Source organism: Diceros bicornis, chromosome 11, assembly GCF_020826845.1.
Source record: "Diceros bicornis minor isolate mBicDic1 chromosome 11, mDicBic1.mat.cur, whole genome shotgun sequence".
Lineage (NCBI taxonomy): Eukaryota > Metazoa > Chordata > Mammalia > Perissodactyla > Rhinocerotidae > Diceros > Diceros bicornis.
The window spans coordinates 20,560,453-20,578,866 of record NC_080750.1 but is presented as its reverse complement, the minus strand read 5'-3'; the positions used below and the strand labels follow the sequence as shown (position 1 = coordinate 20,578,866).

Here is an 18,414-nt window from a genome sequence, read left to right as displayed (position 1 = left end):
TATAAATAAAAATGGTTAAGACAGTTATGTGTATTTTACCACAATAAAAAAATTTTAATCTTCCAAATATTTAGAAATCTAAAAACATACTTCTAAATAATCTATGAGTCAAAGAAGAAATCACAAGAGAAATTATAAAGTATTTCAAGCTGAATGATAAAAACATACAGATCAAAATTTCCTGGATGCAGCTAAAGCAATGCTTAGAGAGAAATTTATAGTTTTAAATGCCTGTAAAAGAAAAGAGGGTTTACTAATGAATATGTTTCTACCTTAGAAGCTAGAAAACAAGAGCAAATTAAATCCAAAGTAAATAGAAGGAAGACATAATAAAGAGCAGAAATCAATGATACAGAAAGGAAAACACTGAGAACATACAACTATATTGTGAGTATGAAACACTTCTCACTGTGGTGTTAGTTTTCATCTTCCTGATTAATAACAAGGTTAAGCATTTTTTCATTTGTCTATTAGCCATTTGGATTTTGTCTTTTGCAAAACCCTGTCCAAATCTTCTGCCCATTTTTTTTAGTGATTTTTTAAATTGATTTCATAATAGTTTATAACATTGTGAGATTTCAGTTGTACATTATTGTCAGCCACCATATAAATTTCTGCCCATTTTTTTAATGGAGCCTTCTGTCTTTGTCTATTGAGTCATAAGAATTCTTTACACATTCTGGATAATCATTTTTGGCCATATATATTCTAAAATATATTCTCAAAATTTGTAAATTATCTTTCTACCTTCCATATGATATTCTTTAATGAATATACTTATTTTTAATGATATGAAATTCATCAATAACTTTGTATATTTATGGAAAAAAGTCTTCCCTACCCCGAGGTTGTTGAGATATTTTCTTAATAAAATGTTTTATTGTTTTGCCTTTCACATTTAGGTTTCTAATCCACTTAGAACTGACGAGAATGTAGTTTAAGGCAGGGACCAAATTTCATTTTTTTCCTATAAAAGTATCTTATTGACTCAGCACCATTATTAAGTAGTGCATTCTTTCTCCATTGCTCTGCGATATAGCCACCTGTGTCATATATCCTGTGTCTACATATGAGTAAGTTCTTGGTTCTCTATTCTCTTGAATTATTTATATACGCATTACCAACACCTCATTATTTAAATTATTACAGCTTCATAAAAAGTCTTGATATCGGGTAGGGCAAGCCAAGCTTGTGCTTTTTCTTTTAAAAGTGTCTTTGCTACTTTCAGCTTTTCGCACTTCCATATAAATTTTGGAATCACCTCCTCCTATTTGTAAGGAGGGGTGAGGGGGAAAAAACTTTAGGGATTGCAATGAATTTATTGATCAAGATGTTGAGGACCGTCTTGCGATATATAAAGATACCAGCTCTATTTATTTAGATCTCTTAACATCTTTTTAATAAAGTTTATAATGTTCTGTACAAGGATCCTGCACATTTTTTGTTATGAGTCCTAGTCACTTCATACTTCTTGATGCTATTATCAACAGTAGCCTTTTTTAAAGTCTCATTCTGTTGGTTGCTGGAAGAAATGCAAAAAGATTTTTACAACTGATTTTTGTGTCTAGCAACCTTGCTACAGTCTAATAATAATTCTAATAATTTATTTTTAAATTTTTAGGATTTTCCAAATAATTACTAACTTCATCCTATTCTCTAGTGAATGCTTTCAAATTTTTACCATTATATGATATTAAATGCAGGTTCCTTTATAGATACTTTTATTCAGTAAAAGAAATTACATTTATTTTGCAAATTCTCTTTTCTAAATCATAAGTATGTATTAGCTTATCAAATGCTATTGCTGCATCTATTAAGTTATTCTTCTCTTCTAATCTCTAAATGTGGCAAATTAGTTTCCTAATGTAAAATTAGCCTCACATTCCTGAAATAAACTCAATTTATTAAACTCATATTTTATGAGTTCTAGAAAATTCTTAGCCCTATTTCAGCATATATTGCCTCTGCCTCATCTTTTCCCTGCTCTTTCTGGATCTCTAATTAGATCTGTACATTGGATCTTCTAACCCCACTCCCTGGATCTCTTTCATACTTTCCCTTTCACTCCGTGCTTTATTCTGGGTAATTTCTGCTAATCTCTCTTCCAATTTACTAATCCTCAGTGTCTCATCAGCTTCGTCTCATCTGCTATTAAATCCAACCACTGAATTCTTAATTTTAAATGAACTTTCACCTATAAGAGTTGTTTTTTTTTAAAAAATCTGCTTTGTTCTTTAATTTTTCCCTTTACATATTTTGAACTTCATCATTTATTAATTGAACTATGTAAAGACTTACTTTACTCTATGACTGCTATTCTGTGATTTGATAATTCCAACATTCAAAGTATCTGTGTGTCTCTTTCTGTTGTCATTCAAGCTGCAATAACACACTTGGTATCTTACTTCCTTGTCTCCTTAGTCATTTTTTTCTCTGAGCTACTTATTTTCCTTAGAAAATATTTTATGGGAATCATTTGAGGTTTGGAACAAAGTCAATCAGGTGGGCAAACTACAACCAATGGGCCAAATCTGGCCCATGGCCTGTTTTTCTAGAGCCTTTTAGCTAAAAAGAGCTTTTACAATAAAGGATAATATATATATATTTTTGTGTGTGTGTGAGAGATCAGCCCTGTGCTAACATCTGCCAATCCTCCTCTTTTTTTGCTGAGGAAGACTGGCCTTGAGCTAACATCCGTGCCCATCTTCCTCCACTTTATATGGGACGCCGCCACAGCATGGCTTGTCAAGCGGTGTGTCGGTGCGCGGGATCTGAACCTGCGAACCCCGGGACGCTGCAGCGGAGCGCGCGCACTTAACCGCGCGTGGCACCAGGCGGGCCCCAAGGATTATATTTTTAAAAAATCAACGAACATGCTACAGACACCCTAAGTGGCCCGCAGAGCTGAAAATATTTACTATCCAGTCCTGTGCAGAAGAGCTTGCCAACCCCTGAAGTAAGTTCCTCCAAAGAGGATGAGTTTGCTTACGCCAGGCACCTGTGATTATGAACAGTCCAGAACTACTTTACATTGTTAGTTTTACCTTTTTAAAAAACTACTGAAATGTATTATGAATTTGAGCTGCAAACCCATAAATGCTTGACCATCATATGGTTACTTCTCAGAGCACTTCCCACCTGCCTCCATTCAGCATGACCCAGATACGAAATTTTTCTTATAGTTTCTTCTCTTCGCCCCTCAATTGAGTGGTAAGTTGATTTCTAGTTCACTCTTACACTGAAGATGTAGCCCAGTCTTTTATCTTACTTCCTAACTTGGGTGGATCCTAGAGTTTATCTCCTGCACCATGTTCATGAGGCTGTGAATTTCAAAACTGAGTTCACCTTATTTAGTACATGCCCTCTGAGCTCAGTTTCTTTCTCTGGGTTCTCAGTCAATCTGTGGAATGACTTATTTTTAAATTTTTTTTCAATAATTTAATCTAAGATTTTTAGTTATTTTCCATAGGAGGGCCATCTGGGAACACAGCCATCCATATAATCACAAGCAGAACACTTCAGTCAAGCTCCTTCACTTGTATTCTGCTACAATAGAGGTTTACATAAGGAGCTGTGGAGACAGCAGGAAGTGGAGACCAGGAAATGATGCTCAAAGAAGGTGATGTCTAACCAAGTTTGGAATTTGAATAGGAGTCTGTCTAGCAAAGGTGATGGGGCAAGAGCATTTCAAGGCTTTGGAGAAACGTGTACAAAAGCTTAGAGATGAGAAGAGTATCTTCGGGAAACTTCAAGTACTTCAGTGCACAGAGAGAGGAGCAATGAGATAAGGCTGGAAAAGTGGAAATAGAGAGATATGGAAGAATTCACGAAATATAAGAGTAATACAAACGAGACTTACTGACTCGTGTGAGGCAAAACGGATACACGCTTGCCAATGCTCATGGATCATAGAGCCAATTACCAAGATAGGAATCATAGACCAACTGGGGTGTTTTGTTTTGTTTGGGGAAGAAAAGGAGCTAGAGAAGGGGGTTTTGAATCAAGAAATAATAAATTCAGTTTGGGGCATGCTGATTTTTAAAGGACTGAGACAAATATGATGAAATGTCCTAGGAGGCAGCTAGATACATTGTATCTGAAATTCAGCATCAAAATCTAGTCCAGACATAAAAGAGTTTGAATTAAAACAACATATGGTGAATGAAACCCTGAGTAGAAAGATTGCCTAGGGAGAGCAGTGAGAGTAAGATAGAGGTCTTAAGTCATAAGCCTAGGAATCACTGGCATTTAAGGAACAAACAGAACATAAACATGTAAGTCTAACTGAAAAAGAACGGCTACAGAAGAAGGAGGAAAAGCAAAAGAATGTGGTATAATAAGAAAGCCAAGAAGTTTCAAGAAGTCAACAGCTTCAAATGCTCAAGACCAAGTAAGATCTAGATAGGATTTTTTTTTGTGTGTGTGTGTGTGTGAGGAAGCTCAGCCCTGAGCTAACATCCATGCCAATCCTCCTCTTTTTGCTGAGGAAGACTGGCCCTGGGCTAACATCTGTGCCCATCTTCCTCCACTTTATATGGGAAGCCGCCACAACATGGCCTGACAAGCAGTGCATCGGTGTGCACCCAGGATCCGAATCTGGGCAGCCAGCAGTGGAGTGCCCGCACTTAACCGCTACGCCACAGGGCCGGCCCCTAGAAAGGATTTTATCCATTAGTTTTCAAAATAAGTCAATAATAATCTTGGTACCATCCTCCATTTTCCTCTGTCTGGTCTCTTTGGTCTAAAGCCTCTCTCGTAAAATTTCTCCAAAAGAAATAGCATCTAGTCTCCCACTGCTCACCAGGAATCTCTGATTTTTCTAAGAACCTTAGTTTCTGATTCTACAAAAACAATTTATCTTTGTCACTCTTGACCCTTTCACCAGCCCCATAACCTTGATCCGTATCTCACTGAGAAAGGTTAAATCATCAGAAGAAATTTCCTCATATTTTCACCATCAAATCTACAAAACCACCCACACCCATGTTCTACCTCTTTCCTCCAGGTAAAGAACCCTTCCTTCCAGGTAAAGGGTCACTTTGAAAGGCCAATACCTCTATATCAATGGTTCTCAACTAGGGGTGATTTTGCCCACACAACTCTGGTCAAGGCACATTTCTATTGTCACGGGGATGGGGGTGGGCTGTTACTGGCATCAGTGGGTAGAGGCCAAGGACAATGCTAACCATCCTATATCGTACAAGACAACCTCCACAAAAGAATTATCTGGTTCAAAATGTCAACAGTGCTGAGGTTGACAAACCCTGCTCCACATGCTCTGAATCCTATCCAGTCTCATATTCTCAAGAACTTAGCTCCATTTTCTATCTCTTCTGCATTTTCTATCTCTTCTGCATCTTCAATTCTCCCTTTCCACTGGACCATTTCCATGCCCATGTAAAATGTTCCAGTACATTCCCATCTTTAAAAATATATTTATACACTGTTAAATTAATTAAACAATGAAGCCATTAGACTGAGGTGGCTCTAATGCTGTGGCACCTATGTAAGCAAAGCAAAATCTACACTTGTAAATACTTCAAGGTTATGAAAGCAAAATCTAAGGACAACCAATCACAAACAGCCAACTAGGTTTTAAGCTATAGTCAATCAATAACTTCCTTACTTTGCTTCCACCTTTTCTCTATAAAAGTTTTTCCCCAGCTCCCACCGATAAAGTGCTCCTAAACACTTCTGGTTTGACGCTGCCCAATTAGAATCGATTTTTGCTCAAATAAATTCCTAAAATTTTAATGTCTCAGTTTATCTTCTAACAACAGAAACACACACAAACCTTGATTCTTTATCTCCCTTCAGGTACTGCCATTTCTCCAATACTTTATACCAAGCTTCAATATTCATATTATATTATTCAATACTCATATACATTTAAATGAATTACACTCATATTTCCACTTGTCATTTCTTCTTTCAGACTTTTCTCCCAATTGCTCCACTGAGGTAACTCAGCCAGTTTCTTCTTTCCTATTTATGAAGAGGCTCATAACTAAATTCAACGGTCAATTACAGTAGTTATCTAATTGCCTAGATTTTCCGGTTTAATTATCTCCATCCACCCACCCTACTCCCACCAATATCACCATTATGAATTACTTGGAGATTGCATTTTCAATAGTCCGTCTTGTTCACTATCACATTCCAGCTTCCAGCATTGTCTGGCACATGGCAAGCACTCAAATATATGTTAATGAATGAATCCCTAGCAAAGAGTTAATTTATTACAAGCTACCATATTTGAAGTATGTGCTTTAAAAAAAGGAAATGACTTGTGCAGGGATTATGGCTGGAATTTAAATGGCAAGGCAAAACCTGAAATCAGGCTTCCTGATTCACTTGTCTCTCCAGCAGGAATAAATCAAATCAAAACCATTTTTAAAGAGAAAGCGACTACAATTGATTTGGGGCCTTATGTTGCCTATGAAATAAAAGTGATCTGAGGAAGTCTTTCAGAGTAAAGTATTAGGAGGAAAAATTAGGATTTTGCATTTTAAAATGCACACAACATAAAAGGACTAAGGATGGAAATGTCTGACACTGGGATACCCCAGAAGAACTCTACAGACTGCAGTTTGATGTCACAATTTCTATGCAAAGCCTGAAGCTTCTGCATTCTTTGAATTCCTGGTCTCCCCTCCATTTGTATCATTCATTAAACCTGGACACACATAACCATATGGCCTTTGTTCTTTCTCACACATGCCCAGTCTTTTACAGTTTTCAAAAGTCTTTACAGTCCTATGAGGTAGAGAAGACAAGAATGATCCCCGATCCCCATCTGAGGTTCAGAGAAGTTAGTTTTTGGTCCAGAATTATGCTCAGTAGAACTTGCACACGAGTTGACTCCTGGTTAGCAACAGGTCCCAGCTTTGCCAGAGAGGTTCTCAACTTGGTGTTCTTCTCTAGTGAGAAGAGGAACAGTTCAATTGGTGGTGGTGAGGGGAAATTTAGGTGACTCTCCTCTTGCCAAGTCAATTTGCCATTGTCTCTATCTGCCAGATGTGGCATTTCCTGATAAATCTGTACACCATTTCCAGCTATACCAAAGACTTGACCACAATTAAAGTTCCTCTCACCATCTGCAACAAATATAGACAAAGGCCTGCCCGCATTTGTAAGGGGAATGCAGCAGGAGACAGTGAAGTAGTCAGCTAAGTCAGAGTGAATAACAGCCATCAGGTCTCCCAAGGCTCAAGTGCTCCATAAATCACCGAACACTGTTTGGGTCAAGGCAGAAGAGGGCCCACCTCCAGTGTACCCTCTCAACAATGTGTCTGCGGATGGTCTGGATCATCTAGCAACTGGAAATGTTCTCTCATGCAACACAGTCAGCAAATCCAAGGAGAACTCTGGAAATTGACACTGAGACCACTACTGATAACTTCATATAATATTCCCAGAAGTAATGGACAAAGCTGGCATCCTACACAATAGCAAATGCTATGAGCCTAAAGATGAGATTGACTGACTGACCGATGTGATTCAGAAGCTTCCAATTTGGAGATACTTCCTGAAATCCTGGAAACAAAGGCATGAGAGCATTTGGGTTTCCACATAAGCAACCTGGACAGAGGAAACAATGACTGAGGAAGTGGTTGTAACAGTTTATCTCCCTTGTTCTGCAGATTCAAATTAAAGATTTCTAATTAGGGAGAGGTATCATGAGAGATAGTAGACTGAGCAATTCCTAAGCCTCACGAGCCCAGAGGCCAGTCAGCAATGTGAAAGACAAGACGCAGACGTCCACCAGCATATCTCTGGGATGGAAGTCCTATCTGTATTTCCTCTATTAATAAAGCCTTCAACACTGTACAGGTTTACACCACCACCCCAAGAAGACCACTGGAGAGGAAGACGAATAGCTGGATGCAAAAAACAAAGCCAGGCTCAACCTATCTTGATTTTAGCCCAAGGAGCAACAACGCTGCAGCTCCAAGAAGTGAATAAGTCAGCTTTGGCCTGCCTGTTCTTGTCCCACACGTCCCCATTCGTGCTAGCCTGTTTTTAGTATTTTTATGAAATATACCATACAGAAGAATGTATTAAACATACATGTGCAACTTATTCAGAAAACTAACACTCATAACAACTACTAGAAACACAACACTGTTAGTATATTAGAACACCTGGGTATCCTGCTCTCTTCCCCCACAAAACAACCCAAATCCTGACTTATGTGATAATTATTCTTTATATTACCTTCTATGTATGTCTACGTTTCTGAAAAATAGGTTTGATTTGATCTGCTCTTGAGCTTTATGGAATCATACTCCGTATGTAACCTTACTTAACTTCTTGCACTCAGCATTGTTTTCTAGATTCATTGATAAAGATGTGTATAACTGTCATTCATTTCCACTACTATATAGTATCACATTGTTTACTATACCATATCCAGTTAATTGCTGATGGACATTTTGGTTATTTCTAATTTGTGAATATAATGAACAATTCTGCTATACTGTTATACAGTATTCCTGATAAACACTTCTAAGTTCCTGTAGGCAGTGCTGTCCAATATAATTATAATGAAAACCAAAAGTAACTTTAAATTTTCCAGTAGCTAGATTAAAAAGGTTAAAAAAAGTTGAAATTTTAATATTTTAATCAATTATAATTTCAATATGTAATAATTATAAAAATCAATGAGATATTTTACACTGTTTTTTCTTACCAAGTCTTCAAAATCCAATATTGTTCATTTAAAGCACATCTCATTTTGGACTAGCCACTTTCTGAGGACTCAATAACCATACATGATTAACGGCCACCGTATTTGAAAAATGTAACTCTAGAGCATATTCCTGAGTAGAGATGGTGAGCATAGGGCATGGTTTTACATTTTTTTAATCCCACAGATTAATGAATTCATGTTCCAAATACGCCCAACCACTTCTGATGTTTTAACGTCATGAATGTGGGTTTTATGAAATATTTCACTGAAATTTTCATTTGCATCTTCTTGATTAATAATGTTGAACACATTGGGCCGGCCCCGTGGCTTAGTGGTTAAGTGCGCGCGCTCCGCTGCTGGCGGCCTGGGTTCGGATCCCGGGCGAGCACCGACACACCGCTTCTCTGGCCATGCTGAGGCCGCGTCCCACATACAGCAACTAGAATGGACGTGCAACTACGACATACAACTATCTACCGGGGCTTTGGGGGAAAAATACATAAATAAAATCTTTAAAAAAAAAAAATAATGTTGAACACCTTTTCATGATTTCAATCATTTGGACTTCCTCTCTTGTGAAATGCTTGTTCATGTCTTATAACGAGTTTTCTACTGAATCTTTTATTGATTTGTACTTCTTTATACATTTGTTTTACAATACCTATCAAATCTTGAAAGGAAACCACCTTTTCTTCACTTTGTGGACTACACATGCACTCTTTTCGATGTTTAATGAAAAATTCTTGTGTGGTGAATTGTTCGATCTTGTCCTTTAAGACTGTGCTTTTCGTGTCCACTTCAGAAACACTTCCGGGCCGGCCTCGTGGCTTAGCGGTTAAGTGCGCGCGCTCCGCTACTGGCGGCCCGGGTTCGGATCCCGGGCGCGCACCTACGCACCGCTTCTCCGGCCATGCTGAGGCCGCATCCCACATATAGCAACTATAAGGATGTGCAACTATGACATACAACTATCTACTGGGGCTTTGGGTGGGGGGAAAGGAGGAGGATTGGCAATAGATGTTAGCCCAGAGCCGGTCTTCGTCAGCAAAAAGAGGAGGATTAGCATGGATGTTAGCTCAGGGCTGATCTTCCTCCCCCCCAAAAAAAAGCAACTTTTCCCTACTCTGAGATCATGAAGATGTTGTACTGTTATCCCTTAACAGCTTTATGCTTTTGCCCTTCACTGGAATATATCTGAATGACACCATAAGGCAGAGGTCTATAATTTCACTTTTTTCTCCACACAACTTTCCAGCATCATGTATTAAAAATCAGATCTTTGCTTTGCTTTGTTAACCCCACCTGTCACTTACCAAGCGTGCATATACGCATGCAACTGCTTCTGGACTTCCTATTCCATTTCCACGGTCTTATACCTTCAATCTGCTAAAACAAGTTGCCCTGCCTTTAGGAGTGTGATGAGTTTCTTGTCTCTTATATTTCCATATAAATTTTAGAATCAGCTTATCAAATTCCTAAAAAAAAAAAATCTGTTGAAATAGTTTGTGGAATTTGACTTTTGAATCAGTTTGGGGAAAATTACCCTCTTTACCACACTGGATCTTTCAAACATGAACTTTGGTATTTCTCGTTATTTATGTCTTCACTAACACCTTTCAATTATTATAATATTCTCCTTAAAAGTCTGGTGCATCCTTTTAACGATCTACCCTATGGTAGGCAGAAGAGTCCCTCAAAGATATCTAGATCCCAATCGCTATAAAATGTGATTATGTTAAATACATGGCAAAAAGGACTTTGCAGATGTCACTAAGATTTCTAATAAGTGACCTTAAGGTAGGTAGCCTATTCTGGATTGTGCAGAGAACTTTCTCCAACCACAGGCAGGAGATGCAGCAGAAGAAAAAGAGAGATGCAAGGCAGGACTCCACCAGCTGTTGGTGATTTAGACTGACAGTGCAATTTGACCAAGAATGCAGGTGGCCTAAAGGAGCTGAGAGGCTCCAGACAGACAAAAAGGAAATGAGGGACCTCAACTCTACCCGTGGCCACAAAGAACTGAATTCTGCAAACAATCTGAATGAACCTGGAAGTGATTCTCACATAAAACCTACAGATAAGAGCCCAGGGAGGAACACTTGGATTTCAGTCTTGTAGAACTGAAGTAGAAAAACCAAGTGAGCTCACCTGGACTTCTGATCTACAAAATTAAATAATAAATTCATGATGTTTTAAGCCGCCAAATTTGTGGTAATTTGTTATGGCAGCCATGGAAAATACATAGATTCTTCATGACTGTTTTACACTACTAGAAAATGAAATCTTAAAAGTTACTATTTCCAACTAACTGCTGCTATGTAGAAATTCTCTGCATTCTAAAATAATTACCTAGAAAACTTATTAAGCACTAATTTTAATCACTACCCATAAGATACTTTTGGATTTTCTATTGACATAATCATAAGTTTTTACTTCTTCCTTTCCAGCCCTTTTTTTTTTTTTTGCCTTACTATTCTAACAAAGACATCCAATGTATTTGATAGATTTCAGTGAACATCTTTGTCTTATTCTAATTACAGGAGATTAGCTTCAACATTTCACCATTCAGAACGATCTGTTTGTAGAGGATTTGGCAGAAACTCTTTATGAGGCTAAAGATATTCCCTTTTATTTCTATTTTGCTAAAAAAATCTCATGTATGCATGTTGACTTTATCAAATGCATTTTCTGCATTTATTAAAGTGATCACAATCTTTCTTCAATCTGTTCATGAGACTTGCATTGACTAACATTTCTAATGTATTAATAACTTGCATTATTCAAATGAAAAGTTGGTTATCCTATTTTTAAAAAAACAGTGCTAGATATGTTTTGCTAAAAGATTGTTTAGAATATTTAAACCTAGATTACCCGTAATGCTTGATTCTCATTCATATTCTCATGAATTTCTCATTCACGTTCTCTTCAGGTATCAGGATCAAGGTTATGCTCTTCTTATAAAATGAGTGAAGTATATCCTCTTTTTTCCCCACTCATTCAACAAATATTTAAGTACTTACTATTAGCTCTATTCACTGGAAATATTTTTGTATGGCTGGAATTATTCCAATCTTAGAAGAACTTGCTAATAAAGCCAAATTACCTTCAACTTGGAAGATTTTTAAAAAACGGTTTCTAGCAACTTATTTTCATTTCCAGTCAGCTTTGCTAAGTTAAATATTTTTCTAGAAAGCTTTCCTTATCTAAATGTTCAAACTATTGGTCTAAAATACCTTTTTAAATTTCTCCATGATCAGTAATTACATCCCCTTTTCATTACAGCTAAAATACATATTTTCCTTTTTTTTGTCCTCATATGGTTAGTCTTTTCTTTTTTTTTTTAATAATTTTATTTATTCATTTTTTCCCCCAAAGCCCCAGTAGATAGTTGTATGTCATAGCTGCACATCCTTCTAGTTGCTGTATGTGGGACATGCCCTCAGCATGGCCGGAGAAGCGGTGCGACAGTGCGCGCCCAGGATCCGAACCCGGGCCGCCAGTAGCGGAGCGCACACACTTAACCGCTAAGCCACAGGGCCAGCCCCGGTTAGTCTTTTCAAAGAACTAAGTGTTAGTATGATTAACCCTCTATTGTGTTAGATCTAATTAATTAAATTCTGCTATAATTTCCTTCCATATACATTTATGGGGGTTTATTTTGCTAATTCTTTTTCTAACTTCTTGAGAGATTTCTCACTTATAGCTTTCTTGAAAGCTATAGCAGATTCTATTATTGTTCACAGCCTGCATTCCCTGGATTGAGGGATTAGCATATCCACCCACTGTAATTACTTTTCATGCCTTTTGAGACTATACATCTCCAGCCCATAGGCTTAGCCACGTGATTTACTTTAGCCAACGGACGGTGAGCAAATGTACGTAAAGCACATCTAAGCAGCAACTTTGAATACAAAGTTTAGCTCGGCCTTTTGTTCATCCTCTCTGCTATGTGAATGAATGAGCAAGTGCTGTATAGGGGCTGCTCTTGCAGCATAAATCTCAAAAACGAGAAGACACTTAGAACAGAACCAAACACACATAGAGCTGCAACAGCCAACCCACAGCCACTGTCAAGCAATGTGAGAAATTCTTACTTTAAGCCTTTGAGATCTGGGGGGGAACTGTATACAGCAAATAAACATGGATGATTGGCTTATTAATTTCAAGCATTTTCTCTAATATTTAAGCCTCTCTCTTTAGGTGCACCTCTTAAAATCAGTTTTCATGCCACTTAGATTTTCTAATTTCCACTATGATTTCTTCTTTGGTGAGTTATTTAAAATATGTCTTTGTTATAAAACATACAGTGTTTTATTATTTTGTCTTTTTTTTACCCTTATTTATTTTAAAAACATTGTTGGCTTGGTAAATCTCCATCTGAGCCATTCCTATCATTGGTATTGTGGATAGGGAGAAAAGCCTATTATTTTGCTTTTTAACTTTTGTTTATTATCATTAAACACTAACTTAATTCCACTAACAATGTGTTTTATGTAATATCAATGCTTTGAAATTTGCTTACAAACCACTGTAGGTCAAACTACTACAGATATGATCAAAAAGAACATACGCTGCAGTTGTTAGGCACAGAGTTGTTACTCAAATTATTTTTATTGTTTTTATTCCTTATTTACTTAGGGGGTAAATTAAATCACTCACTATGACTGTGGATTTGTTCTATCAATTTTTGCTTCATATATTTGAAGATTTTATATTAAGTACATTAACTTTTAAGTTATACATTTCTGATGGATCTCTTCACTTTTAATCATCACAAGAGGACACTCCTTAGCACTAGTAATTCTTTTTGTCTTCAACTCCACTTTGTAAATCTATTCTGTCTGATATTATTATATGTACAACAGCTTCTATTAGTTACTTTTTATTTGATAAGCAGCTGGGTTTCCTTTTATAATTTTTAATTGGGGTTAAAAATTACTTAAAATTTACCATCTTAACCACCTTTAAGTGTACAGTTCCGTACTGTAAAATATATTCACAATGTTGTGAAACAGATATCCATAATTTTTTCACTTAGCAAAACTGAAACTCTATACCCATTAAACTCCCCATTTCCCCCTGCCCCCCAGCAACCACCGTTCTACTTTGTTTCTACGAATTTGACTATTTTAGTACCTCATATAAGTGGAATCATACAGTATGTCTTTGTGACTTGCTTATTTCATTTAAGACATCCTCCAAGACCATTGATGTAGCATGTGACAGATTTCCTTCCTTTTTAAAGCTGAACAATATTCCTGATGCCACATTTTGTTTCTTCATTCATCTCATGATGGACTCTAGGTTTTTCAGGAACTGCCATACTGCTTCCTATAGCAGCTATACCATTTTATGTTCCCACCAACAATGCACAAGGGTTCCAATTTCTCCACATCCTCTCCAACAACTGTTATTTTCTGGGGTTTGATTTTCATTTTGAAAATAGCCATCCTAATGAGTGTGAGGTGATATCTCATTGTGATTTTGATTTGCATTTCTCTAATGAGTGATGTTGAGCATTTTTTCATGTGCTTATTAGCCATTTAATTACATCTTTGGAGAAATGTCTATTAGAGTCCCTTGCTCATTTTTTAAACTGAGGTTTTCTGCTGTTGAGTTGTTGGATTTCTTTATATATTTGAGAATATTAACCTCTTATCAAATATGATATGTAAATATTTTCTCCTATTCTGTAGGTTGCCTTTGCACTCTGTTGTTTGTTAATAAATTTTCATGAATTTCAATTTGTCCATTTTTGTTTATTACCTATGCTTTTGGTGTCACATCCAAGAAATCATTGCCAAATCAAACATCATGAAGCTTCACCCCTACATTTTCTTCTAGGAGTTTTACAGTTTCAGGTTTCAGGTTTAAGTCTTTAATCTTTTGTTTGTTTGTTTGTTTGCAGGGAAAGATTCGCCCTGAGCTAACATCTGTTGCCAATCTTTCTCTTTTTTTTTTTCCTCACCAAAGCCCCCGTGCATAGTTGTATATCCTAGTTGTAAGTCTAGTTCTTCTATGTGATCCACCACCATGGCATGGCAACTGACAGACGGGTGGTGTGGTTCCGTGACTGGGAAATGAACCCAGGCCGCTGAAGTGGTGAAAGCCCTGAACTTTAACCACTAGGCCATCAGGGCTGGCTCAAGTATTTAACCTTTAATTAAATTTTTTTACATATGGTGTTAACGGTCCAACTTTATTCTTTTTCATGTGAATATCCAGTGTCCCCAACACCATTTGTTGAAGAGATTGTCCTTTCCCCAATGAGTGGTCTCGGCACCCACGCTGAAAATCACCTGACTGTACAGTCAACTCAAGGGTTTATTTCTGGCTCTCTAATCTATTCCATTTGTATATGTCTGTCTTTATGCCACTACTACACTGTTTTGATTACTATAGTTTTGTAATATGTTTTGAAATCAGAAAGTGTGAGATTTCCAACTTAATTCTTCTTTTTAAAGATTGTTTTGGCTCTTCAAGGTCCCATGAGATTCCACATGGATTTTAGTATTGGTTTTCCTATTTCTGCGAAAAATGCCAATGGAATTTAATAGGGATTACACTGAATCTGTAGACGATCACATTGGGTAGTACTGACTTTCAATCCACGTACACAGGATGTCTTTCCTTTTACTTGCTATTTTTTAAAAGCAGGTTAATTAAGATATAAATCATATATGGTACAATCCACCTCAGTGTACAATTCAATTGTTTTCAGTATACAGTTTTGCAACCATCGTCACAATCAATACTACATTTTCACCACTCCAAAGAGAAACCCAGCATCCACTAGCAGTCACTCCCTATTTCCTCCCAACCCCCACCCTAGGCAACCACCAGTCTAATTTATGTCTGTTCTGGACATTTCATATAAACAGAATCATTCCATATGTGGTACTTTACTACTGGCTTCTTTTACTTAGCACAATGTTCTCATGTTGTAGCATGTATCAGTAAATTCATTTCTTTCTATTGCCAAATAATACTCCATCATACGGTTATACCAACTTTTATTTATCCGTTCATCAGTTGATGAACATCTGAGTTCTTTCTACTTTCATAATGCTGCAATGAACATTTGTGTACAAGTTTTTGTGTGGACATAATTCGTCATTTCTCTTGTGTATACACCTAAGAGTGGAATTCCTGGGTCATATGATAACTCTCTGTTTAATCTTCTGAGAACTGCCAGACTGCTTTCCAAAGCACTTGGACCATTTTACATTCTCACGAGTAGTCTATGAGGATTCCTATTTCTCCCCATCATCACCAATAATTGTGAGTATACCTTTTTGATTATAGACATTCTAAGTATGAGGTGGTATCTCATCGTAATTTTGATTTTTCATTTCCCTGGTGGCTAATGATGTCAACCAACTTTCCATGGGCTTATTAGCCATTTGTATATCTTCTTTGGAGAAATGTCTATTCAGATTCTTTGCTCATTTTATAATTGGATTATTTATCTTTTTATTATTGAGTTGTAAGAGTTCTTTATACATTATAAATACAAGTCCTTTATTAAATATATAAGTTGTAAATATTTTCTCCTAACTTGTTTTTTGACAGTAGACTACTTTTTGGAGCAGTTTTACCTTCATGGCAAAATTACGTGAAAAGTACAGAGAGTTCCCATAAACCCTATGCCCTCCCACACACACAGCCTCCTCATTATCAACATCCTGAACCAAGTGTTAACATTTGTTACAACTGATGAACCTACATTGACACATCATTATCACCAAATCTCTATAGTTTACACAGGTCTCACTCTTGGTATTGCACATCTCAAGAGTTTTGATATATGTATCCACCATTATACTATCATACAGAATAGTTTCACTGCCCTAAAAATCCTCTGTTCTGCCTATTCACCCCTCCCTCCCCCTAAGCCCTGGCAATCACTGATCTTTTTACTTCTCCATAGTTTTCCTTTTCCAGAATGTCGAACAGTTGGAATCATACAGTATGTAGCCTTTTCAGATTGGATTTTTTCACCTAGTAACATGCATTCAAGGTTCCTTCATGTCTTTTCATGGTTTGATAGCTTGTTTCTTTTCAGCACTGCGTAATATTCCATTGTCTGGACATATCAGTTTATTTATCCATTCACCTACCAAAGGACATCTTAGTTGCTTCCAAGTTTTGGCAATTATGAATAAAGCTGCTGTAAACATTCACGCGCAGGTTTTTGTGTGGACATAAGTTTTCAGCTCCTTTGGGTAAGCACCAAGTAGGGCGACTGCTAGATTGTATGGTAAGAGTATGTTTAGTTTTGTAAGAAACTGACAAACTGTCTTCCGAAGTGGTTGTACCATTCTGCATTCCCACCACCAATGAATGCAAGTTCACATTATTCCATATCTTTGTCAGCAACTAGTTTTGTCAGTGTTCTGGATTTTGGCCATTCTAATAGGTGCGTAGTGGTATCTCATTGTTTTAATTTGCGTTTCCCTGATGACATATGATATAGAGTATCTTTTCATATACTTTCTGCCATCTATGTATCTTCTTTGCTGAACAGACACCTTTGCTGAGGTGTCTGTTCAGGTTTTGGTCCATTTTTTAATGGGGTTGTTTTCATATTGTTGAGTTTCAAGAGTTCTTTGTATAATTTGGATAATAGTCCTTTATCAGATGTGTCTTTTGCTAATATTTTCTGCCAATCTGTGGCTTGTCTTCTCATTCTCGATGGTGTCATTTGCAGAAGTTTTTCATTTTAATGAAATCCAACTTATTTTTTCCTTCATGGATTGTGCTATTAGTGTCATATCTAAAAAGTCATCACAACCCAGGATCATCTAGATTTTCTCCTATGCTATCTTCTAGGAGTGTAGTTTTGTGTTTTACATTTGGATCTGTGATCCATTTTAAGTTAATTTTTGTGAAAAATATAAGGTGTGTCTAGATTCTTTTTTTTGCACATGGATGTCCAGTTGTTCCACCACCATTCATTGAAAAGACTATATTTTCTCCATTGTATTGCCTTTGCTCCTTTGTCCAAGATCAGTTTACTACATTTTTGGAGGCCTACTTCTGGGCTCTCTTTCGCTATTGATCTATTTGCCTGCTCCTTCACCAATACTACTGCCTTGATTGATCACTGTAGTTTTATAGCAACTCTTGAAGTTGGGCAGTATCAGTCCTCTGTTCTTCTCTTTCAATATTGTATTGGCTATTCTGGGTCTTTTGCCTCTTCATATAAACTTTAGAAGCAATTTGTCGATATGCACAAATTCCTGAAATCTTGATTGGAATTGCACTAAATCTATAGATCAAGTTGGGGAGAACTGACAATATTGAGTCTTCCTGTCCATGAATATGGACTCTCTCTCATTTATTTTGTTCTTCTTAGATTTCTTTCATTAGAGTTATGATATTCCTCACATAGATCCTATACATATTTTCTTAGATTTATACCTCAGTATTTCATTTTTGAGGGTGCTAATGTAAATGGTATTGTGGGTTTTTAATTGTACTTTCACTTTCTTCACTGTACCTTTTAGTAAAATATATAACATTTTTTGATATGAATTTATCTATTTTTTTTCCTTTGTTGTTTATGCTACTGGTATCATATAAAAAAACCATTGTCAAATACAACGTCATACAGATTTTCTACTGTTTTCTTGCAAGAGTTTTATAGTCTTTTCTTATATTTAGGTGTTTAATTCATTTTGAGTTAATTTTTGTACATGGTGAGTTAGGGTGGCATCTAA

General features: G+C 36.7%; 1 protein-coding gene across 10 annotated transcripts in view; it reads right to left on the bottom strand.

Annotated features, from left to right (window-relative positions):
- LARP1B (La ribonucleoprotein 1B) overlaps positions 1–18,414 on the bottom strand; it is a 131,174-nt gene that overhangs the window by 67,077 nt on the left and 45,683 nt on the right. The gene's annotated exons all lie outside the window — the stretch shown is intronic.